Below are 26,149 nucleotides of genomic sequence, written 5' to 3'. Positions count from 1 at the left end.
ATTCAGACAAATCGGTTGTGAAGGCCCACTAACTCCATCTGTTTCCACAAGGCAATAGCAAACACTCTGGGAAATTGGAAAGAAACTCATTTGATTTCATGAAGCTCCACTAAGTATCATAACTAAATCACTTAGCCTGGTTACTTTTTACAAACACCCCTTAATGATTTGCAGCAATCTGAAATGAAATGAAACAAATGAAGAGCACAGAAGAGCTGAGAATAGTTTGCATTTCCCAAGTCATCCCATTAGCCTCATTAAAGGCGATTTTATGTTTCTCTAGATGGTTCTCTTGATTTTGATAGCAACGTATCCAGGATGTAAAGATTTGCTTGCATGCCTGTCAGGAGTGTAGGAAGTGTGAGGCAGAACCCCACCTCATAAGACTCCATTCACTAAATGATGCTTCCCATATGTGCAAACTATTAATAGTCCATAATCTTGGAGAGAGAAAACTGATCTGAAGTAAAGACTGGAACAGAATAGTATTCAGGGACCTCGTTCAAGGGATCATCATACAACTCCCATTGTCAGTTATGGAAGACAAAGAGCCACAAATAGACATGATCTCACAGTTCACAATAAAAAAAGCTGAGCTGAAATCTTCTGTCCCTCCGCAGATTTAGTTTTTATTTCCAGGGCTCACAGATCATTGCTTCATTGCTTGCAGATGAGATTCAGCCTGTGTGTTCTGCAAAAGAGACAATTGACAAACATTATTTACTGACAACAGGAAAGTGTTGCCTTTGAAAGACTCCTTTCTTAAACACGCCTCTTTAATGGCTTTCAAAACAATACCATTGATTCAGAAATAAATACATCTGGATCTTTATGTTGACCAGTTCTCTGAAGCCAGAGATGGATGACACAAAGCCAATCTCCTATGCTACAGAAAAGTGGGATCTATGCCTGTGAGATCCTGAACACTAAGCAGCCACTGTGTTTGATCATCCTGTGATGAACATGTGTCCACAGGATGAACTAGTCATCTGACTGGCAGCTATGTGTGCTGCATTCGGCTCAGATTGGCTTATTCTAAATCTGATTGCAGGCTCCAGCTGCTCAAGAAATTGTGGTTGCCAAAGTCTATTCATACAGAGTTCAGCACATCTGGTTGGCAGTGAAGCATCTTTCTCAGCCTGTGGCATGGTAATATGGCAGAAAATCAACATGCGTTCACCAAAAAAACCCTAGCTCAAAGGACAAAGACTAGTATCTTAAATTGTGTGATTAGAGCTTTCCTACACCCTCCTCTGCGCTCCCTGAAAATGTAATGTTGCAGTTTGGGGAACCCTTCATGACAGCATAGGTTTGGATGTGAGGATCTGAAGCTAGAGGAGGAAAGTGTGGGACAGCTGCACATGCAGAATTGCTGTCTGTGCAGGATCATGCCTCAGTCCAAACCAATGTCAAAAATGTTGCTATGGAGCCCTTCAGTCTTCACCTGCTTTCTGGGTGGTAGGCTTCTCAGATGCCTCCTAAATCCTGTATTTCAGTTTCCAGGTGATGGAAATGGCATGCCTAGGATGAGATTAGGTGTTACTTTTGGAATAGTGGTGATCTGGACTCAAACAATGTTCTCACATGACCAAGTTGTTCACCATGGACCAGGTATGTGACAGAAATTTGTTTTCACCATATTTAGGAGTTAGTTGACCTGATCTGCTCCTCCTGCACCACTTTGCAGATGAGAACATAGTTTCCCAGCTTACTCTGCAGTTCTCTGAATTTTCGTATTGCAGTCCTTGGGTTTTACAAGGTGGTCCAAGGGCTGCCTTTGAAGTCTGAAGGCTTTCTTTTCACTGGTAAAAGCTGCTGCAAACCGCTAGAAAGCCCAGCTGCTGCAGCAGCCAGCACACTGGCATTAAAAATGTGGCTGCAAGGGATTGGGATAGGATTACATCAGGCATGTCCAAAGTCCGTTTCGGGGGCCTAATCCGGCCCACCAGTCGGTTGTCGGCTTAATCTGGCCTCTGTGGCAGTTTATTTTCTGGGGTAGAATCCTATAAAAAACCTCAACAACTTCAATCCTAAAAACAGCTCAACAACTTCGGGGTAAAATCATTTTAAAAAGCTCAACAACTTCAATCCTAAAAAAAAAGGTTGGCCCTTTGGTCGGCCCTCACGGCCCTTCACTTCTTCAACTCTGGCCCTCTTTGAAAAAAGTTTGGACACCACTGGATTACATAGTGTCTCCCAGAGCAGTGGCATAGCGTGGGGGGTGCAGGGGGGGCTGGCTGCACCGGGCACAACATCTGGGGGGAGGCGCTCGCACTCGCAGCTCTCTGCCCCTACCTGGCTCACTCACTCTCTCTCACTGCAGTGCTGGCTGTGCGAATCTGATCCGAGCCGCCGGGTCGCCGCCCACTGTGGAGGGGAGGGTGCCAGGCGTGCGGTGCGGTGCGGAGAGAGAGCGAGGGACTATCTGGGGGAGGGACAGTGCAGCAGGGGGGGGCGCAAATTACTTGCCTTGCCCCGGATTAGGGGACACAAATTACTTGCCTTGCCCCGGGTGCTGACAACCCACGCTACGCCACTGTCCCAGAGACTTGGATATAAAAAGATGACTGAAAGATAGCTGCTATCTGTGTAAAGGAAGAGCAAATTTCAAAGGAATCCCTAGCACCCCCTTATAAAATTGTGAATAATGGTGGGTGGGTGGGTGTGTAAAAAAAAGAGGAAGGTCTAAAAACGTAAGTGGCAAAGACAGGCAAAAAATGGAACAGTGTAGACTGAGGGAAACATATAGTTGAAAGTGACACAGGTTGGAACCTGATTCATCCATCCATGCACCTCTACCATGAACAATCTATAGTCTGGGCTTGAACAAGTGTCAACTAGTGAATGAGATTTTCTCATGTCAATGCTCAGGATTAAAATTCATAGGGACCATTTGCAGTCCACTCGCTCAGACTGTTAGGGATTCTATTCACTGGAATAAGTGGTTTGTGAACTGCAGCCTTCCAAAGCTGCTTCAGATCTTTGTCTGTATGCAGCTCCCAAGTGAATGAATTTTTGAAACAGTGATCAATATTAGAGCTTTCTAATTACACTCTCCATTAACCTTCTATCAGTCATGCACTGGATCCATACACCACAATCCTAAAGAAGTATATGGACATTTCTTAAGGTCTTGATGGTTCAGATTCACTCTTCATGTACAATGTGGTTATTTAATTATGCAAACAATAGAAAATGCATCCCCATTTTATCAGAACATCTGATTAGATGGCTGTTTTAAATGTCCTCCATGACTTTAAGGTAAATTAGTTGCACTGTGTTCCAAATTAACTAGCTTAAATGAAGACTCACGGGATAATTTAGAGAATTCTGTACGCTTGTGCTTCCAGACTCTGCAGTTACATTTTTCTTGCAATGAATGTCACCTCTGTAACATTATGAAGAGTGGTGTAGTGAAGAAGACATTGGGGGGAGGGGTGCAGCTTTTTTTGAGCAGGAACAATGATGTCATCTGCCAGAGTTTCAGGGTAATGAATAAATCCTTCTTGCTGTGTCAAGTGAATGATCTGATCATGACACTTTCAAGTTTTACTATTATTTGTGACAGATTAGAACAGAGGAAGTCAGAGAATGAAGAAAATAATCAAGCAGAGGCTGGATACATCTTTCCATTTCTTTGATGGTGTTCCTTCTTCACACTAGCAGTCTAAATAGTAGCAATTCTTTTCAGACTGTTTACATTTCCAGTTAAAAGTCAAATGTACTGCAGCTGGCTGAAGATCTTTTGTTCAAGCTTTTTAAATCTGAGCCAGAAATAAGCACCAGTGAAACCAGTGGAGCTTCCTCAGAGGCAATTATACACAGGAGTGTAGCATTATGCCACAGGCATTATAAACTAGGTATTATGCTCTTTGACGAGGTAGCACTCGTGTGTGTGTGTGTGTGTGTGTGTGTGTGTGTGTGTGTGTTTTACACCCACCCCTCATATAAAATAAATCAATATAGTTTCCTTGATTTCTGGACTCTCCTTGGGGGTCAGTTGTGGCCCTGGGGACTGCTCCATGAGTGCCTGAACTCCAGATTTTACCACTGCACCACTGATTATGAACGTGAATACTTCTTATTCATATGACAACATAAATGAAGAACCAGCCTCTTATATTTAACTGTATTTCAAATAACAGCCCGATTCAGGCCAATCCTTTGAGTCGCCAGAATATTTGCTTTCAGTCCTGCTTCATTCATCTCACAATTCATTACAGTCTCAGTGTTTTCCATTGATTTAAATTGATGAGCTTTGGCATGAAATAGAGACTGTTCCTTGTAACGCCAAAGTAAAACAGTTTAAAATCAAGTCATGTTAAATTACCCCTAAGAGTACAGATGATTTCGTTATTTGTTAACTTAATTGTTCTCCAGCCCAAGTGAAATGTGCTGTATGCAAATTAAATAATACCAAGTGTCAGCACTTTAGAGAAATGCTTGTTTAGTTTCCATTGAGGATGTGTGTGTGTGTGTTTGCCTCCATTTTCTTCATTTGTTTTGCACAGATATTTGTCTCCACACTTCCCAGCACAAATATAGTTACAAGACGCACACAACCCCCTCCGATTCCTGTTGGCAAAGCTGGACTAGCTATCAGCAAGCCAATAATGAATGGTGGTAAAATATTTATATTATACTTTACTGAGAAAGTGGACTGAGTTTTCTATTTCATTCCTATGTGAAAGAGGCTGTACACAGCGACATACTTCTGTCTGGAAAATGAGTGGATAGAATTCTAAACGCTATAGTAACTTATCTCCTAGCTATCAGCCACTGGAAAATAATTAATAAAAATAGAAAGCCTTTTACTAGTTCCAGTGGAAGAAATTTTAACTGAGGGTACACAGTGCAGTAATTAGTAGAATCTCACATTCAATGTCATTGGACACTCGTCTGGTAGATCAAACACTGGCGTATGTGGCCTACTTATTTGGTCCTGGGCTCATAATTTTCAATAACAGTGCTGTTCTTGCTGAGGGGGTGGTGGTCTTAAGCCACCAGAGTACTCTGAAGTATGGTGATGTTCAAGTACAACACTGTGTTTATGTAGTCCCCAAAGTGTATCAAAGCTCAGATCCACAGAAATAAAAGAAAAGTCAAACAAAACAAGCATTAGACTGCGTAAAATAAGGTATGGACAAGGCAAACAGGTGAGGCATTGTTTAGGTGGCTAAGGTAGATCAGTATCTGTACTTGCAAGCCAGGAATTTTGCCCGCTTTCCTCTGGCACTATGCAGATCATCTTACGGCCTGCAGACAGACTGTCGCCTAAATCCAACTGACAGGCAACCTATTTCACCCCTGCAAAAGGGGGAAAATCATACCCATCTTCACTCCTGTTGTGCACAAGAAAATAAAGCATATGTGCCGATTTTAAATCGGTCCAAGGCAAATCTGTAAAATGACATCCTTGGAGAACCACTTGGGTTTTATGAAGATAAATGCATGTTCAGATTAAACCAGGCTTTCTTTTCTCATTACTGCTGTGATGTATCTGTTTTGGAATAGACTGCTTTAGTGACAGACACACATTGTCAGGGCTAGAAATTATTTCTAAGCCACGTGCTCTCCCCTCTACACACAATTCACTTGAATGTTGACAAATGAACTTATTATGATAAGATTGTGTTGAAGCAGTACGACCTCATTCGTCAGACAAAATATACCACTGAAATTCATTACAAACACACACACACACACACTTTTTAAAGGTTCTTGGTCCACTTGGCTCTTCTTTCACTTTCAGATCATGGTAGAATTTCAACTAGTAAATCTACCTTTTTTCCCTCTATTTACAATAAAAATGTGAGACTGTCAGCATGCAGCCCCTATTGGCGGATGTGTGGTGACCCATCCCAACCATAAATTTACATGAAGTCAGCTTGCACAACGGCAGTGGACATGGCATGGGAGCAAGAAGAGAGGAACAGTGAAAGGGGGGAAGTGGTGGTTTAAAACAATGACCATAGTACTTGAGTTAAGTACTATGGGATATTTTTATATCTCTCACATGAGGAATGGAAGAGGAAGAAGTTTGAGTACTACCCAGTTGTACATGCATTCCAAGTGTGGTTGCATCACAGATTTGTATAAAGCCATTATGGCATAGGTAGGGTTACCAGACATCACCGTTTCCTGGGGACAGTCCCCAGATTTGCAAATAAGTCACCGGTCAAATTCCATCCCCAAAATGTCCCTGGATTTTATCTGATGTCCCCGGGAAACACAGCAGCGGTAGTCTCAGCAGCCCTGAGCAGTTGGTTCTGGCTGGCTTCAGGAGCTGCTCGGAAGTCCCCATATGATGGTGGCACAGGGGCTCTAAGATGCAGCTTTTGGGCTGCCTCCACCTTCCCTGATCCCAGCAACTAAGCTATGAAGGGAGGCTTCATGCTGCCTATTAGAGCAGCCTCCCAACTCCTACTTGCATAAAAGCAGGATCGGGGCGGGGATCTCTCAGCTGGGAAGGGAGGCTTCACGCTGCCTATCAGAGCTTGGGTGCAAGCAGGAGAGGGCAGGGATCTCTCAGTTAGGCAATGGGAAGCCTCCCTTCCCAGCTGAGGAATCCCCGCCCCCTCCTGCTTGCATGCAAGTAGGAATGGGATTGGGGCTGCTCTGGTGGGAAGGGAGGCATCGCGCTGCCCGAGCCTCGCCACCCGCCGCTCTTGGCCCTCCTTCTCCGCCTTCCATGCCTGACCCATCACTTCCCCACCACCAGCACCAAAGAACCAACAACTCAGGGACTGCCCAGGCTCATGGAGAAAGGAGATAGAAGCCTCAGAGGAAGGGGAAACGTGGCGGTTGAGGTCAAGGCAGCGGCCGCTCCTCTGCCACTGCCATCGCTGCAGCATCAGTGTCCCAAACATGTAGTAATTAATTAATTAATTAATTAATTAAAGTGTCCCTGGATTCGTTGAAAAAAATCTGGTAACCTTACATTGGTAGTTTTATTTTTGACTCTTTACCTATTACTTCCTAACTTGGAGGTTGCATTTCTTTTTCTCTCACTGGGTAAGTGATTTCATTGAACCATGTACCATGGCCTAAGAATTCTTATCTAGTCAGCCAACACCAGTTCAGGCTCCATCAGGATTTATGTGCCTATATGTGTGCAGTTAGGATGCTTTTCCCCAATGTGCATTACTTTAGACTTATTTATAGTGAACCATATTTACAATTTTCGTGCCCATTCACTCAGTTTGGAGAGATTCTTTCTGAGCCCCTCACAACAACAACCCCCCTATCTTTTACCACCCTGGATAATTTCATGTCATCAGCAAACTTGGCCACCTTACTTGGTCACTCTTAACTCCAGGGGTGGTATTCAGTGCTGTAGCTCCATTTGATTCAACAAAACATCTGTGAAACCTCGTCTCCTGTCTCCTTTACACAATGATAGCTTAAAATATTTGCTAGCACAGTGTCACAAAACATATTATTTTGATGGCAATGGAAAAATAGGAGCTAGATCAATGGTTTAGGATTGTGATTGAAAGTATTCTAATTTAGTTCCGTTATGAACAAATACAATATGTCAAATAAATGCTTGTCAAAAGGCAAAGCTCACTGCAGTAAACCAGTAAAATGTCTCCCACAGTTCTCAGTAATTCACAACAGGTGCATTGGATACCCATTTTATTTGAGTTGGAGGAAAGAGTCCTGCATACAGATACAGACCTTCTAAGCAGTTCTAGTCCTAGTACAGTGGTACCTCGGGTTTAAGAACTTAATTCGTTCTGGAGGTCTCTTCTTAACCTGAAACTGTTCTTAACCTGAAGCACCACTTTAGCTAATGGGGCCTCCTGCTGCCACTGCACCGTCACAGCACGATTTCTGCTCTCATCCTGAAGCAAAGTTCTTAACCTGAGGTAATATTTCTGGGTTAGCAGAGTCTGTAACCTGAAGCGTATGTAACCTGAAGCGTATGTAACCCAAGGTACCACTGTACTGTATATTTCAACCACAATTTCACATTTAGTGTGCTTTGTGTGAGGTTTTTGGAGGTTTTTTCTAAATGGCTATTTGAACCAGGGTCTCCTGAGTCTTAAGCCACATTTCCCAAGGAATCCTAGGAACTGGAGTTTGTTAAGAATGCTGGGAATTGTGGCTCTGTTAGGTGTGAACTACTGTTCCCAGGATTCTTTGGGAGAAGCCAAATGCTTTAAACATGCTTTAAATGTATGGTGTGGGTGTAACCCTAGTCCAATACTCAAACCAGTCCACCACACTGTCGGTGCTATACTGATGATTTCTGTTTTAATAAATGTAAATCCATAGACAAAAAATAAATCTTTTGGCATTTTTAATACAGTCATTTACTCATCTCTTTGTGTGTATTCCCACCCCCTCCCCCTGCAGTATTTCATTGGAAAGCAATGGTTATAAGTTGATGCAAAGAATTTGAAGATCAACCATGGAGCTCTATTTTAAAGGTGGAAAAACATGCTGCTTTAATCTCTAGAGTGTAAAGGTCACCTTTGTAGGCAAATGCATATCACATCTCTGAATAATGAGAACAAGTGCTCAGTTCCTCTGAGGAACAACGCAAGTTACAGATGTTGTAATCATTATTTTCTGCTTTACCTCTCGTTATGGCAGAGGAAATGTAATTTACTTGTCAGATTGAAATGTTTGATATAAATCTTTATCTTTCCTTTCAAACAAGTTTTTCTGAAACATTATATTATAAACAACTGGCATGTTTAATTAAACAACTATTTTATTCCCAGCAGAACAAAAGGCTATGATTATATTAATTTAGTACTAGGACCTGTGACCAAATCTGAAAGAAAACACACTCAGCTCCACAAGGTATGATTAGCTTAATTCTGAAAGAAGACATGTGACAGGAATTTTAACCAAATATTGCGAACCTGTTCCTTATTTTTATTATTATTTTAAAAATACAATTCAGGGTGCAGGGCAGTATTAAGATAGCTCAAACACAACTTTCTCTTTTAATTATCACTTCTAATATTTAATTGGTTGCCAATTAAAACAAAGGCTTATTGTGACAGGGAGAATGTATCTTAAGTAAATTGGTGCAACTTTAATAAATTATTGTAACCCATATGCACCATCTAGTCAGAATTTAGCACTTGGAATCACATTGAATTTTGTGAGAAAGTTCTGCCTTTTCTTAAATTGTTGCCTTTGGAATCAATGGGGGCTTCAGGGGGGCTTAACTTTGGCTAGACCAAGTGCACCACTACCTTATTTTGCAGAAAGCATGGGATGACATACACGAGCCTACCTCCAATCAACCTGCCTACTCTACCCTGGATCTTACTGTATTGAGCAGGAAGGATTGAAGATGGAGTTTAAGTGCCTTCAACTTCCCAGCAATTAAGAACCCTGAATGATTGGGGTTTTCGAGCTATGGAGAGGCTCATACATGCACTTAATCAAATGCATTTACAATCCCCCCTCAGACCTTTCTGCTCAGTGTGGGGGGTAATGTTGATGGGCATTTCCATTCCAATGGTGTTTGTGTGTGCCATGTCATGTGATCGATTATGTGGGGTGGGGCTTGCTCCACCCCCCAAATATTTTATTCAATTTAGCACGCCTGGAAGCAGATATGTTGAAGGCTGGGCTTGGGGATGTGGCCCCACAGCCCTCTTCATGTGCACACAGTAGATGCTTGATAAGACTAATGGTGGCTGACATGTTGCATAAACAGCCATAAAATCAGCATAAAACCATTTTAATCAATAGTAAAAACAGGTCCAACAGACATTATTTTAAAAGGAGAGATTTTCAAACGTCTAGTGGTTGTTGTTGTTTTTGTAACTTTCACAGACCAATCTCAGTGCACACAATCATAGTGACAGCCCACTGTCTAAAAGTGATGAGAGGTTGGCCAGTGAATCTCTTTGTGCAGGAAGTTCCACAAGGAGACTGTGGCTTCTTTGATTGGTATCACAGTCCTAGATAGATCCAGGGAACCCTGAGGAGCATCAGAGGCTACTCAACATGCTGTCATATGCAAGAGCACATAGACCACAATTTTAGAAAGATGTCCATGAATCTGTGCACTGCTCTTTCACTGCTGTGTACACATCCAGGCATCCAATTGATGACTGACACTTCTGCTCTGGATGAACTGATTGACTTTAGGAAAAGATGGGTGACTAATTCTACTCTTTGGAACATGGTGCCCCGAGAGATACAAGTGTCACCCATCCCACTTACATACGACCCCACACAGTGCTGGGAAACACAACTTTGCAAACGCAACATAAATAATTCAATTCAAATCCCAAAATGGTGGGAAAGAGCTGGAGAGAGTCCTTGCGGCTTGCGAGGAGACGCTCCCTGGATGCTGAAGTGGATGTCAGTGAGGGTGGAGGAAGCCCCAAAGAGACCAGAGGCACAGCAAAGCTTTGTTTATGCTGCTTAGCTTCCCCACCTAACAGCAGCCGCTTTCCAGTTCATCCTCCAGCCTCCAACCACCCTGAGAGCTTCAGTTCTAGTTGTGGATATTTCTGTATACAGTATTTTTTTTGTAGGTATTAGAGAGAGATCGGCAGAGAGGGTGTTTGAAGGGTGTTTAGAGGGTGTTCCCCACTTCACACAATATCACTTATGTGTGCAGGGGCCAAGAACGTAACCCCCATGTAAATTAGGGGATGCTTCATAGTACACAACAGCAAAATAAATAGGAGTACCTTGATGGTTTATGTCACAATGTTGCTTGCATGAGGGTTTGGTTTCTGTAATAGTTGAACTTGTAAATGGTTTTATTGAATTACTGATTTATATTACATGCTTCTTCTACAGTCTCAGTGAGACTAGTTTACATAGGATATGGTGTGTGGTGGGTTTTTTGTGTGTGTGTGTTTTTTAAAAAGTTAACAAAATTGAAAACTAGTATCAGGAGTAGCCAGTGGAACAGGGATGCACCACAGACTTGGCCTCCCAGTGTGAGTATTGTTGCAACTCCCACTCAACATTGCACGTGATTAGGTTCTGTGGACCACCTTTATCAGTGGTCACCTTCCAAAGGCATAACTCCTTTGCCAGAGAGAGTGTATGGGAGGGAAAGGGAGGGAGGCTGGCTTGATCATGCCTCTAGAATGCTAAATCTGAGTCCCTTTATATCAGAGATGATGAATTTGTGGCCCTGCAGGTGTTGCTGGTCTCCAAAACCCATCAGCCACAGCCAGCATAGCCAATAGTCAGAGGTGATGAGAGTTGTCACTAGTCCCACCTCCTGCATGACCAGCTTTAATCATGACTCATCTCTTCCTAAACTTTTCTTCCACCTCATTCCTCTTTTAGAGAAACACATTTGGGTAAATACATTTCATGTGCTGACTGTTAACTTTGATATTTGTTTCCTTCAGATGTATGATAGCTGTCTTAGATGGTCAGGCAGATGGATAAATCCTATCTATGTGCCCTGTATTGAACACACGGCTATGATTATCATGAGCTATATTTTTTAAATGGCAATGGGTTTTCTTTCTTTTAACATGAACGCAACCAGTCACATTGAACTCCATGCAGAGAACCTGCCTCACAGCAGCCCCATGTACAATCTGTTGGATTTATGGAGTCGCACTCATCATTGCAGAAGTGTGGAAGATGCTCGTGTTTCACAAAGAGAACTTAATCATAAATTACCTGGTAAGAAAACTACCAATCTGTCTTATCTGTTTTATGTTGCTCTTGTTTTTACACTATGCAAAGCAAACATTAAGAATTTAGGTCTTCATGTCCCATTCCAATAATTAATGAGAAACAAGAAGCTGTTAAAATAAACATTCATTGAGTTTTGATCCTAATTATCTCTGTTTATTTTTGTTTATTTAGGTGAGCAGATGAAATATTTTTGATCCAGATGTGACAATTTTAGAGCTGCCATTTACTTTGCAGAGATCATGGGATGCTGTTGTTGTTGTTGCTTTTATCACATTCCCCTGAGTATGTTCATGTTTGCAGTTTCATTATAAACCAGTAGTTGAGAAAACATGTCAGATGCTAAGCACTAAACCCACTATATAGCAGCATGGAGGAAAATTAGAATGATTTTTTTTAAGGGAATGGTCTTTAAACCAAGCTCCTGGAAATCTGAAATGATTCGCTAACAAAAGATGACATCATGACAAATTCAAGTGAAAAGAACTACCATAATTTAGCAGCAGAACAGATGACAGAAGCAAAACAATTTCTAGATCTCTCTCTCTCTGTGTGTGTGTGTGTGTGTGAGAGAGAGAGAGAGAGAGAGAGAGAGAGAGAAAGAAATACATATTTTATGGCTTTTATGCTCTGCTCCTAAATAAGTCCTACTGATCTCTATTGAGCCAACCTTAATGTAATGGCAGAGCTACATCTTGCAAGGCAAACATAGAACTGCCTGACATGCAAAAGGTCCCAGTTTCGATCCTGGCATCTCCAGGTAGGACTGGAAGATAACCCCATCTAAAATCCTAGAGAGCTGCTGCCAGTCAGTGTAGACAATACTGAGCTAGATGGTCTGATGGCATAAGGCAGTGGGGTCCTATGTTCCTGTGTTCCTATCTCTCTGTAGGAATGGGGTCCTTTGAAAGTAAGAGTTAGCAGGCATGAAGGGGTTATTGCTAGTTTCCCATTTCTTTTTTCTCAGCATTCTGAACAGAGATCTAGGTAGCATTTCTTTATATATTGGTCTCCTCCTCACAAATGTTATCCTCATAGCAACCTGGTGAGATAGGCTGAAAGTGGGCTGAGAGGAGATCAGCTTCCATCCGTTTCCTAGGTCCCCCCTCTAACTACTATACACCACTGCTTTTCCAACTGCATGTCAAGCCATCAAGCACAATTGTTTTTAAGATGTCTCAGACAGATTTATCATTGAATGGTCTATATTGTTAATCTCAAATATTGGAAGGTTACAGGAAAAAAATGCTTAAGGGGAGTGATTTGTTGAGACCAGGCATATATGAGGCATACAGAGGATGTGATACTGCCCAGAAGATCAAAATTGTGAAGATGGTTCCCACCACATAGAAAGCTGAATTCCTATTCTGAGGGAAAACGGAGAGGTGGGAGAAAATATATGTCACTTTGAGCCCTTTGGAGAAAAGGTGGGATATAAATCTAATAATGAATAATGAATACGATCTCTATATAAATGAGGCATATTTAGATTTCTAGCTCAAAACCCATGATCAAAACATTTCACAGCTGCAGGCTATACACAAGCAGAGAGTGATGCAAATGACGTTATGTGCTGGATTGGATAAGTGTGAGACACACATGGCTCAACAGTGCCCAGATATGGATATCTGAAAAAGCAGACACACTATATTGGCATTGCAGAATTCTATCCTTTCCCGGGTTTTAATAGTCATTGGGTTGGGAACTGGAGGGTTCCAGTGACAGCCTGTAATAGGTCTCTGTTAGCAGGAAGTGAGCTGTATCACAAATGCTCAAATAAATTGCATTGTTCCAGAGTGACAAATCAATAATCTCAACAAGTGGGATATTGAACCCAAATGTTGGAGAGCATAATAGTCCTGTCATGTTCCAGCCAGCCATACTTTCTTCCACATTTCTCCATCCTCTCATCTGGCATACCATTCTCCCCTGCCCCAAACAAGGAGTCAGCATTCCATAACCACTGAGCACATGCCGTCCCCCCCACAAGTAATTTTTAGTCTCCCTCTGCCTTAGCATTGTTTTCATTCAGACTCCACAAAGATAGTTCCCTCCTATGCTATGGTAGTGCTACTTTGACTACATAAGCAATGGCACACAGACCTGAACATCAGAAATGGATGCTTTGTTTAATGAAATGTGTCCTCTCCAAATGCTTAGACAAGACTTCGTATCTTCACGGCTCAGACATCTGTTTCAAGGTAGCCAAATGTTTCTGAAGGAGTTTGTTGATGAATTATAAAGTTGTGGCTCAGTGGCATCCATGTGGGTATGTGTGCTTAACTCTGTGTCGCCATAATATGTGTAAAGTAATGCATTTTTTGCATGCTTCATGATGCTGCCAAACCTCAAACTGATGCAGTAGTACCTCGGGTTACAGATGCTTCAGGTTACAGACGCTTCAGGTTACAGACTCCGCTAAACCAGAAATAGTACCTTGCGTTAAGAACTTTGCTTCAGGATGGGTTAAGAACTTTGCTTCAGGATGAGAACAGAAATCATGCGATGGCAGCGGGAGGCCCCATTAGCTAAAATGGTACCTCAGGTTAAGAACGGACCTCCAGAACAAATTAAGTTCTTAACCCGAGGTATCACTGTACTTTATGCTCCACCTTGATCACAGAGATCCTCTGATGGGACGCTTCTTGTGATTCCCCACACCTCTGAAGTGCAGTCGGTCTTTACTAGAGACTGAGCCTTTAGTGTGGCAGGCCCTGTAGGCAGGGGGAGGTCTAAGCCTGATACTTCTCCACACAGCATATAGATGGCCACCAACTTGGATGGCTATAAAAGAGGATTAGATAAATTCATGGAGGAAACAGCTGTTGAAGGCTTCTAGCCACGATGGCTATGCTCTGCCTCCACAAGCAATGCTTGTGAATACCAGTTGCTGAAAACCACAGGAGGAAAGAGTGCTCTTGTGCTTGAGTCCTGCTTGTGGGTCTCCCAACAGGCATCTGTGCAGCCACTTCGAGAACAGGATGCTGGACTAGATGGGCCATGGGCCTAATCCAACAGGCTCTTCTTATGATTTTATTTTCCCCATGCCAGTGGAGGGTTAAGGATGTGGAATGCAGGGGAGAGATAGGGCTCAGCCTTGGGTATAGTCATGATGAACTTGGCATCCAGCCCTGATAAGACAGGCATCTCGTCTTCATCTCCCGCTGTGTACCTGACTCAGCTTCTATGCATGTGTAAAACTAAGGAAAGGAAATATCTCTATATAAGCCTGTGTCACCTTGGTTGCTTCCCTAACTGCTGTTGCTCTTTGCCAAATAAACTTGCATCAACTCTCCTACACATGTTTCCGGGGGGGGGGGGGACCCTCTGCTAGTAGAGTTTCAGCAGGAGTATTGTTGCCTTTTCTTTTTTTTATTAGACATCTCTTAAAAACAGTGTTATTCAGGCAGGCCTTTGAAATCTGAATTTCTTTTTATTCAACCAGTATTTACTAATGTCTTCACTGATATTTTTAATTGCACTTATTGTAATGGTGTCTAATGCACACCACCTTGTTGTATTTTTATGCAAGCTTGGTTTATAAATATTCAACTGAATACATAAAGTTTCCCATGATCTCTCTATTCAGAACTCAACATATTATTAACAAAAATAAGCTAAAATAACTGAACGTACCCTTTCACGTTCCAGAATTGGTTGCTTGGTCTCTCTCTCTCTCTTTCTCCCTCTCCCTTCCTCTTGCTTTCCCACAGGATCCTTCAGGGGGCAGATACAAGCCACTATTAGCTGACCATTTGCCTAACTAGCTGGCTATGGGCACAGCTGAATCCATGGCATCTGAAGTTCATTTGGCTCTTTATAGGCAGTCAACGCTGCTGCCTAGTTCACCCGATGTACCTGGATACAAGCCAATGATGGCTTTAATCCAAATACTTCATCTTAAATGGGATGAGGATTGGGCTATTGGGTTCTGTTGCTTTGCCATCTACAGGGGCTTGACCACTTGCTGATTTCAACTAATAGGAGTAAACTACTCTCAGAAGTACTATATTCTTAAATGTATCTAATCTATCTTCTTTTCAAAAGCCACTATAATACAATGTACAATGTTTCAAATAAGGCCAAGAGACTAAATACAGTGAAGTATGTCACAATGTTAGGTAAAGGGACCCCTGACCATTAGGTCCAGTCGTGTCCGACTCTGGGGTTGCGGCGCTCATCTCGCTTTATTGGCCGAGGGAGCCGGCAAACAGCTTCCTGGTCATGTGGCCAACATGACTAAGCCGCTTCTGGTGAACCAGAGCAGTGCACGGAAACACCGTTTACCTTCCCGCCGAAGCGGTACCTATTTATCTACTTGCACTTTGACAAGCTTTCGAACTGCTAGGTTGGCAGGAGCAGGGACCGAGCAACAGGAGCTCAACCCATCGCAGCGATTCGAACTGCTGATCTTCTGATCAGCAAGTCCTAGGCTCTGTGGTTTAACCCACAGCGCCACCCATGTCCCAGTGTACCAAGGGATTAAAGAATAGAATACATCTACTATCATCATGTGGCAGAACTGATAATGACATACTTATGGGCTATGGTGTCCTCTGGATTTTTGAACTGCAACTCCCATCAGCCCCAGCCAGAATGAACAATGGTTAGGGATGTGGAGAGCTGCAGTCCAACACATGTGGAAGCCACCCAGTTGGGGAAGGCTGAGCATCATCTACACAACCGTCCATGTTTGATATATTGTGGTAAGCTGTTACATTGGAACTGCAATGGGAAAACAGCAGCACAACAGGGCCAAACTTAGCTTTCTAGGTGGTGTGGAAATACTTGCATAGCATTATAAATAAACCCAAATCAGCTGCTTTCTGCACTGCTGTAGCTTCATATATCAACAAGCTCAAGGTGCCAGACACTCATCAGTGGGACTAAATTTGATTCCATTCAAGTCATTGACTTATTTGTGTTTTGAATCAGACTGTAGAGGAAGTCTTTGGGGTTCATTCCCAGGGAGACTGTTCCTACACTATCTTTAAGTGACATATAGAGCATTCACAAGTCATTTCTGCGTGAGAGAATTTTGCAAGAAGCAAGCAGAAACATTACTGCATGGTGTATGTAATTAGCCAGCACTGTGTATAACTGAAAGCATTGCAGAAGAACTTCACACACACACACACACACACACACACACACACACACTAGGGGCTGCACCCCTGCTCACATGGCTCACAAACCCCACCTACCTACCTGCTACCCCCTTGCCAACCCTCTTTTATCTTGCAAACCTTTACACCTCACCAGCACCCCCCTCCACACTTCACCAAACTCTTTGCGCCTAGCCAGACCCACCCACCCACCCATCTCTTCAACACCCTCTCTGACTTCACCTGGGCTTTCATCTCTCATTTCCAGCGGTGGTGTGGGGTAAAAACTTCACACTGACACACACACACAGCAGAGGTGGTAACTACAGGGAGAGCACAGTTGCTGCTGCAGAGAAAGAAACACCTGCATTTTAAAATAAGGAGTCCTGGCAGCAGCATTCGAGGGGGAAATGAGGAGACTCCACCAGTGGCAGTGGTTGCAGGCAGAATGTGACCGCCTCAGCATTGGGCGTGGTGAAGGGGAGACTTTCTCCTTCCTCTTCACCTCCTTCACACCAGTGGAGGCATCAGAAGTCAAAGAGGTCAAAGTGGGGCCTGTCCTGCACTTTCCTCTGCAGTTTGCTTGCTCTGTCCACATGGGCATAGCTAGGGGGCAGGGAGGAGCAGCTATCCCCCTGAATCAAGTAAATCAATACAAAATCCTTAACTAATTGAAGCTTTCCCCCCCCCCAACATAAAGCCTGCCCATGTCTGCCCATCACTCCACCTGCTCTGCCTGCCTGCCTGGGCCACCCACCTGCATCATACTGCAGTTCACATGGCCACCTATTGGTGGCCACGCAAACTGCAGCGTGACAGCAACCTTACTATACAAGCACACACATGCACGATATGTATATCTCTTGGTGCAGAAGCGATTCTGCAGTCTTTGAGAATGTCTACACAGGCTTACAAGCTGCTCCTATCATGTTAAAAAGAGAAAGAACAAAGAAAGAAAGAATGATGTTCAATTATTCAATCAGTTCTGGTTAACAAATGTTGGCGCTACAGTATTTTCTGTGAATTTCTCAGCCTTACGAAGCATACACTTAGCATGGGAATGAAAGAGGGCCATTTGCTAGCCAGTGCTCTGTGTCACCCCAACCCACCCCTCTTGCACACATGCAGAGAGCCAATGAATTACCCATGCTGTTTACTAGATGTCACATGAATTGCCAATCAAACATCTGTGAAGCACAATATCTGCTAAATGTTAGTCAAGGATCATTTACCTTCAAAGGAATTGTTGATCCACCATCGAAGCAGCTTATAAAATTAACTTCTTCTTGGGGGAAAGAACGCTACACAGTTCTCTTGTATTATCACTCACAGCATCTTGTTTAATAGATACAAAAAAAGGGAAAGCAGAAAAGAAGGAGGGAAAGGGGAAAGTGCTCTACAAACCAGAATCATCTCTTATTTCCTTTTTTAAGCATAAAATATTATTGGTACCAGTCGTGATTCTGAAATCAAGGATGATAATGTCCAGGACTGGCTTTTAAAACTGTTAATGAGCACTGGCAATGTGAAAAAAGATGGATTAGGTAGATGTAATGAGATATGATTAAAGGGTGTAAGCACTGAAGGGTGTTGGAGAATTCTTTTCAGAAAGAATATAATTAGTGTCTTGTAAAAGTACTTAGTAGATAAGATTTTTTAAAAAGAAAGGTTAAAATAAACACATACGATATGACAAACCTGCTTAATTATTTCTCCCCTCTGGTGCTTTTATGTACTTAATAATCTGGAGAATTTTTCGAGATAAATAATGTTTGTTGAATATTTGTTGAAACTTCAACATGCAATTCAAGTGATTTTAATTGCATAATGCAAAAAGGCCAAGGGTAGGAATGTCCTCTTCCCTTGCCAATATAGATTCCTTTGTTGATTTATGTAATGCAGCTAATAATATGCAACATACTCAGGATTTAAACAAACAAGTGAGCTTCTTGAAAGCAAACGTCCTTTTAAGTTGCTTAGCAACTTTTAACACAATTCTTTATTAGGCTGAGGGGCCCTGCTTTTTGGAGGTAATGATTTCAAAATACAAATTAGCCAACCAACATTTGGGAGCGGAGGAATGTTAGTTTCAAACTCCAGAGCTCAGAAAAGCTCAATACAGAGTTTCCAAGAATTAGACTTGACACAAATCTTTTACAATATATTTGAAATTCAAATCACTGCTGCGCAAAACTCCACAAAACAATGGCGGTGTGTGTGTGTTACGGTATTTTGAGGCTTCAAGTTTTCAGACTTAGAATTCTGAGCTTCAGCATAAATTTTAACTTCCTGATATTGAAATTCATTTAAAGTACTTTCAATAGCAAGCTTTCCCTTCCCCTCACATCCCAGAAAAATCTGGATTTCATTTGACATAACTGACACCTATGCTTCCTTTCATGGAAGAGAAGGCCTTCAATGGCTATTGGCCGTGATGGCTATGCTTTACCTATACAATCAGAAGCAGCAATGCTTCTGGATATCAGTTGCTGGAGACCACTGGAGCCAGGGAAGAGTTCTCTCGTGCTCAGACCATGCCTTTTGGTTTCCTACCAGGATCTGGTTGGCCACTGTGATAACAGGATGCTGAACTAGATGAGCCATTGGCCTGATCAAATAGGCACTTCCTATGTTCTTATATTTCTTCTGTTCTTATGCTTCACATCTGCCTGTATCAAGATTTTAGCATTTAAAAATCCATACCTGTTTAAATAATCACAAGTACATGAACTTGAACAAACTGGGCAAAGATTAAATTGGTAATGTGCCTAAGAAATGGCTCTACCATAGCTCTCCTTTAGCTTATTCATTTAAAATATTCCTGCCTGCATTTCCAAGGAAGGTATTTTCATTAATAAGAACCATTAACTCCATGAACGTATGTCCAGTCTCCTGGGAATAAGCCCCAGGAAACTAAAGGAGCTTTACTTCTGAGTAAATATACACAGGGTTATGCTTTAAAAAGCTGAATAAGATGGGCTGGCTCCAGACTAACAGTTGAAGCCTATGCATGTGTCCTAAGAAGTAAGTCCCATTGATTTCAGTATGATGTGCAGTCATGTATTCTGAATCCAACCCAGAACAATTAAAATCCAGCAAACAACAAATGTAAACAACCAGCAGTAAAGTGAAGGATTCAGCAGCATTCCTAGAAAGGCCAGGAGGAATAAAAAGTAGTGATGCCAATTGGACCTCTCTGGGAAAGGCAGTCATCCATAATCTTAAGGGTGGGGATAGCTGGAGCAGACACTGAGAACGAGCAGATTTATATGGAAAAGACAGCCTATCAAATCCTACCATTTGAGACAAAGCTGATTTATTTTTTACTTTTATGTATCACCTTGCACACAGACCAATTCCTAGTTTAAAATCATTGCTTATAATATAAAAAGCACTGAAATGTATTGAATGAGAAAGAAGGGGGAGGGGGAAAGACAACCATGCAGGAGTTCTGGGAGAAGAAGAGACAAATGTCAGAAGAGACAAAGATAAGAACTTGAGTCAGGTCTTTGGTATGCTTAACTCAGTATTGCCTCCAATGTAGACTCTACAGTGTCTGGCAATGGCTCTGCAGGGTTTGGGGCAGGTGTCTTGTACTGCCACGAACTAAGCCTAGGACCATGAGAGAAACTGTCACAGTCTCACCTCTCCTTCTGAAAACAGCCACCTAGAACAGCTAAGGATGGAGACTATTCTGGAGGCAGGGGAACCAAGCTCATCTTGGGAAAGAAGAGAAAGAATATATCTTTCTTTCTTTCCAACCAACCTTATCTCAGAAAAGGCATCTCTACTGAGGCTTGGATAATGTGCCCAAATTGATTAAATAGCAGATGATTAATCAATTATACTCTGTTTCTGGTCTGGGGAAATCTATTGACAGGTCAAGTGAGGAAGGACAAGCATTTGGTTGATGTTGCTTTTCTCTTTTTTCTTTTTTTAGAACAACACAGCTGAACTGAAAGCAGGGACGTCAGTTGAGCTCTTTCCCAGCAATGACCCGCCATAGCCTGGATAAATTTTGCAGTTCCACGCAGAGGCCCTCGTGGTTTCTGGTGCCGCGGCTACAAATGCGCCGTTCCGCGGCCCCTTTCTCTCCAGCGCTTCGCTTAAGAAACCTTCTCCTCTCAGGACAAATGAAAATGGCGTGGGAGAATCAAAGTTCTGGCTCGGAATACATAGCGAATAAATCTTCACTGCCTATTTTTAAGGGCAGCTTCACCACCACCCCTCAAAAATAAAAACAATACACTGTTCTGAAATATTTGGAAAAGTGTCAGCAACTTCACACCTCATTCTTCTTTCAGAAAACCAACTTTTAATCAAAGCAACCCCCTTTTCGATTTATTTTTGATTTCTTTGGCGTGGCCTTCCCTGTTCTTTCGGTTGGCAGTGACGGGGTGGGTAGATAAATGGAAGGTGAGGCGGTGGGAAAAGCTGTGGAAAAACAGAGCCCTGGTCGGAATGAAGCGACCCGTCCGGGTGACTTTGGCAGCTGTGACCTTCAAGCCAGTCAAGATGAAGCATGACTTGCTGCTGGAGTGAGGAGAGAGTTGGGGGTAACAGGCCCCTCTGAGAGCCTTTTTAGAGAGGACAACTACTAAACTAAGCAAGCTAGTAAGCGCGCTGGTCTAAACTAAATCGAATCAGCCCTGCGCTTCTACACTCGCAGTTGGAGGAAGTTAGGAGGGTTCAGGAAACAGTCTAGCGCCCCATCGGTTTAAATCAGAGCTCCTGCATTTAAACCTCGCTGGTAGTAAGCCCCATTAATTTCAGGGGACCATCCCTGTCAAGTCACAGCTCGATCCTCCGTAAAGTTAGGCGGTTCGGCCCTAACCCAATTGCTTTCTATTGGCTTCGTAGGATAGGACTGTAAGTATTGTTAGGGCTCGTGCAGGCGGAATTAATTCTACTGATTCTAAAGGAACATACTGTGTTCCGCTGAAATTGCTGGTGTCACTCTGTTCAAAGAAATCTTGGTCGGTGATTGCATTTATCTGCATATGACACGTTCCTCAAAAAAACTAGACAGTTCTAGGCTTACTGGTTTGTGGTTTCTGTTCCTTCCCAATTGTTCTTCAGGGCTTTGAAATCAGCTCAAAGCCTTATAGTACCTTTCAAAAGGTTTTAGAGCGAATTGCTCCTTTGGCCAAAGTGACTGTGGGCAGTACCTGGAAATACCGGGGCCCTGATGAACTCCCGTGGGGGACTTGATCAAAACAATATTGAATCAACCCTTCCTGTTTTCCTTTGTTTTGTTTTTGATCTGCTATCCCTCCTTTCTAGGACAATTCAAATTGGCCACACAGATCCAGTCCTCTTATTGCAAGCATTTTCTTTCTGAAGATATATTTCTTAACTCAACATGCTTCCGAGTAAACACTTGTTCTTATTCTTATTATCCCGCCTTTCACCCGAAGGTCCCAGGGCGGGTTACAACAATGAAAACACAGCGTAGATAGGATCAGGATGGTGTATCTAGCCTTCGCTTTCCAGGGCAATAGCTCAGATTGTTCCGTCTCCAATCCTGAACAAACTTACTAGAGAAAGACAGTACAGTGGTACCTCGGGTTAAGAACTTAAGTCGTTCTGGAGGTCCATTCTTAACCTGAGGTACCACTTTAGCTAATGGGGCCTCCCGCTGCCTCCGCGCTGCCACTGCGTGATTTCTGTTCCCATCCTGAAGCAAAGTTCTTAACCTGAGGTACTATTTCTGGGTTAGCGGAGTCTATAACCTGAAGCGTCTGTAACCTGGAGCGTCTGTAACCCGAGGTACCACTGTACCATGCTCCCGTTCGTTTTAAGCGATCGTGAACACCACTATTTGGCAAGAAATCCCATCGAAATCCACACTCTTCTCCTAATAGCTGAGGGCAAGTCAAGGAGGTCCAGCCACGCCATTCCGACACATCTACCCAGACATTGGCTGAAAAAAACACACTCAGAGCCAGTATGGTGTAATGTAGTGGTTAGAGTGACGGAATAGGGCCGGGAAGTCAAATCACCACTGGGCCATGAAGCTCACTGGGTGACCTTGAGCGAATCACTGCCTTTCAGCCTAGCCTACCTCACACGGTTGTTGTGGGGATTAAATGAGGAGGGGAACCAAGTACACTACTTTGAGCTCCTTGGAGAACAAGATGAGATATAGATGCAATAAATACATGCATGCATGCACACATACTGTTATTGGCAACCTCCAGATCACTGGGTGGAAGGATGTTTTTCATTGCAATTGCTGTTAGAACGCTTTTAACTGTAACTGCTTTTGGATGTTTCGAATCGTAATTGTTTCTGGAACGCTTTAATCCGTTTTAGAATGTTTTGTTTTGTTTTCATTTTTTTTACATTGGCCGCCCTGGACTTTCTTGCGGAGGAAGGGCGAGGTATAAATCCAATAGTTAGATAACTATATACCGGTAACTGCGGCTCGTGTAAACGACCTTTCCTTTCATTTTGGCCCCAGAACCCTCGATACTGCTAGAGGAGCCGCCGGGGTCGTGCAAAGGAAGGTGACCGGGACCCCACCGCGGATGAAATCAACAAAGCACAGCAGAGAACCAAAAAGAGCCGGCTGACCCTTCTCCGCACGCAACCCCGCTGCGCCGCCACCACCCTCAAACTAGGAAATCGATTTCATGTTGCTGTTTGCAGCCCGTATCTGTTTGTGAAGCCGGCCTCTCTATTGATGGCCAACGGGAAGGTGTGCGCCTCTTCTGTTGAGGTTCATTTATCTTTTCGTTTACACCGGCTGCTTCCACTAATTCCGGATTGCCGGGCAAACAGAGTAGCCTCTTCTGGCCTCACATCCCGACTCTCGCTCCTATTAGCAGGTTGATCCTTGTTTGTTTAGACGTCAGCCTGCAAAATGTGCGAACCGCGGGCAAAATAGCTCGGCGCGGTCAGTTTGCACCCACTGCCAGCAGGGAAGAAAAGGCCGAGGGAAAGATTTTCCTTTCCATGCCAAAACGAGGGCCCCGAAATCCTTTCCTTTCTCGTCGCTTTCCCTTTGTTGCCAGGGACCGGAATAAATGACCAATTATAGCTCATTAATCGGATTTATTTATTTTTTAATTTCGGTTTGGAGCAGAATTCTTTGCAGAGAGTTCTCCTACTTAGCACCTGGTGCTCTAATGGTGTATTTCCACATGGGTGCAGAGGCGGCACCCTCAAAATGAATCCTTTTGAAATCCAGGAGGGAGCTACTCCCATTCAGGTCTACTGAGGGTGGAGGTGCAAGTGTTCACTGGCCCCATATCATAGGATGAAAGGGTTTTAGCATTGGAGGGGGGGCGCAACCATGCAGGACATTCAGAGCTACAATATCCACAAACAGTCCAACTTCTGCTTTGAAGCCTTCCAGCAAGGGAGAGGTTCCCTCGCTCCACTGAGGATACAAGAAGAAATGCCCATTTTTACTGAGAAGGAAGTTCCGCTGCTACCTGCATAGACTTCAAGCCGCAGCGCCTGAGGATGTAAGTGTTCATGTTTCCTTTGCATGCGCTGCGAGCTGCAAGCACTGTAAAGCTGCAATCCTGTGCACGCTTGTCTGAGAGGAAGCCCCAACCACCATGGGACTTACTTCTTAGTTTACTCAGAAGTAACATGCACAAGGGGCTGCCATGCTGGTGCCTGAATCTCTGTCTCAGTCAGCACCACACATGCAAACCTGACGTGCTTGGCAGGTTGCTGTGGAGAAGGAATGAGATCGCGTCGGTGAATTCTTTTAGACGCTTTAAATAAACCTATTTATTTTGCCAGCTATGACAAGTATTATTCTACTTTTGTGCTTTCAGGATTACATAATGTAGGCAGAAACCTGCTACTCTCATGAAAGAACACCTATATGTACAGAACCGTCAGAGAAGATGCCTCCAGTCCTCGCGTTGTCTGATCCGCTCCCCTTTCCTTGTGTTTATAACGCGGGATTTTTTGACGCTTCTTTATTTCCTCGGCTCCTTTGGCTTTTGGAGCCCAGTAGATAAATACCTTAGAATAGAAATAGCCCCATCAATGAAAAAAATGTCAACAAAACATACAATGTAAGGGAAGTGAACAGAACAACTCTACCTACTAATTCTCCAATTAGAAACCGTAATGGCCACCATCCAGTGCATCGTTCATGTTCCACATAGCACAAGCCTATTCGTGTCCACTGAGAAGTAAATCCCGTTGTGTTCAATGGTACTTGCTGCCAAGTAAGTGTTGTATCGAATTTCCAAATTCTTTGTTCGACTTTGGCCATTCCATTGAAATCATGCCACACTAAGCATAATAACTCAGAAGCGCGTCCCCCGCTTCTTTCGGAAGCTCTATTGGGAAGCTGCAATCGCATATCCGTTGAAAATATGCTCAGTTTACTTCAGAAGTGTAAAGAGGATACGTTCCGGGGATCTTCAACACCAGGGCTTGGGGGGGGGGGACTTTTTTCAGTCCCAAGGGCAGCGTTTCCTCATGAGCAAACTGTCCCGGGGCAACGTGGCCCTTGTGGGCATTGTCAGAAGTACAGAGGAGCCACAGGTGTGACTCTCACCTTTGTTTTCCACATACAGACACACATATCTCATCCAGGCAAGCTGCTTGGCCTCATCACACCTCAGGGTCACATTCCAGCCAGGCAAAAGCACCAGAAGGGATTGTGGATCGGAAAGAGGTGTGGCCTAGGAAAACTCGAAGGTCAAATAGGGAAGCCGGGAGGGCTCCATTTGGCCCTGACCCTGAGGTTCCCCCACCACCGTTCTTCATACTCTCCCGGTTGGGTGTTAGGATGTAACTCAGGTTTCACTGTAGGCTGACCTGGCTGCATGCGAAGGATAGGTAGAGAGGAACCTCCAATCTTTAGAGACTCTCCTCCTTGTGACGACCTATTGATCTTCCTTCCCGATACTCTTGTGGTTGCTGGCCTCATGTCCTACTTTGTCTTCTTCTCTTCATCCCCACCTTGGGAGAGGAGACAGCTTTGTGTATGTCTCCTGCTGAGAACAAAGGGCAAGCATGGCTCTTTGTCTCTCCGCCTCAGTTAGATAAAACATAGCACCTTTCCTATAAAGCATGTGTTCCATTCAAACACTGGTGGTGGTGCTTGAGATACCAGACAAAAAAAACCATCCTCAGCTACCAGTACTCCCAGTGCTATATCTAGAACCTGTTAATCTAGAGTTCTTTCCATGTGAGCAAAAATTACACTTCATCTCACAGTCTAATCCCTGGGTTTAGCTTTGGAACGGTCTGCTTAGGAAATTGGGTTTCCTTTTTGTTGATATCCGTCTGTCTGGGGAAACAATGGAGGAGTGCGCCTTTGGGGGTGAAGTCAAACTGTTGGAAGGTTGCAGCGCCTGCTGTGGCTGTAGAGTCTGATAAGGGAGAGACATGTCTTGTTGCGGCTGGGGCAGATGAAGGCG

General features: G+C 43.4%; 1 protein-coding gene across 3 annotated transcripts in view; it reads right to left on the bottom strand.

Moving 5' to 3' along the window:
• Positions 1 to 209: 209 nt before the first annotated feature.
• The window catches only part of FOXG1 (forkhead box G1), a 51,185-nt gene continuing 25,245 nt past the window's right edge, over positions 210 to 26,149 (bottom strand). For 2 of the 3 annotated variants that reach the window (XR_014514322.1, XM_083453005.1), the window contains one exon: positions 210 to 691. The gene's annotated coding sequence lies outside the window, so the exon portion shown is untranslated. Of the gene's footprint in view, positions 692 to 15,282; positions 15,355 to 26,149 lie in introns of those variants that run through there. The other variant, XR_014514324.1, reaches the window with a different exon arrangement.

This window comes from Podarcis tiliguerta (assembly GCF_965153285.1).
Source record: "Podarcis tiliguerta genome assembly, chromosome: 1".
Lineage (NCBI taxonomy): Eukaryota > Metazoa > Chordata > Lepidosauria > Squamata > Lacertidae > Podarcis > Podarcis tiliguerta.
This window is presented reverse-complemented; position numbering and strand designations above follow the sequence as displayed.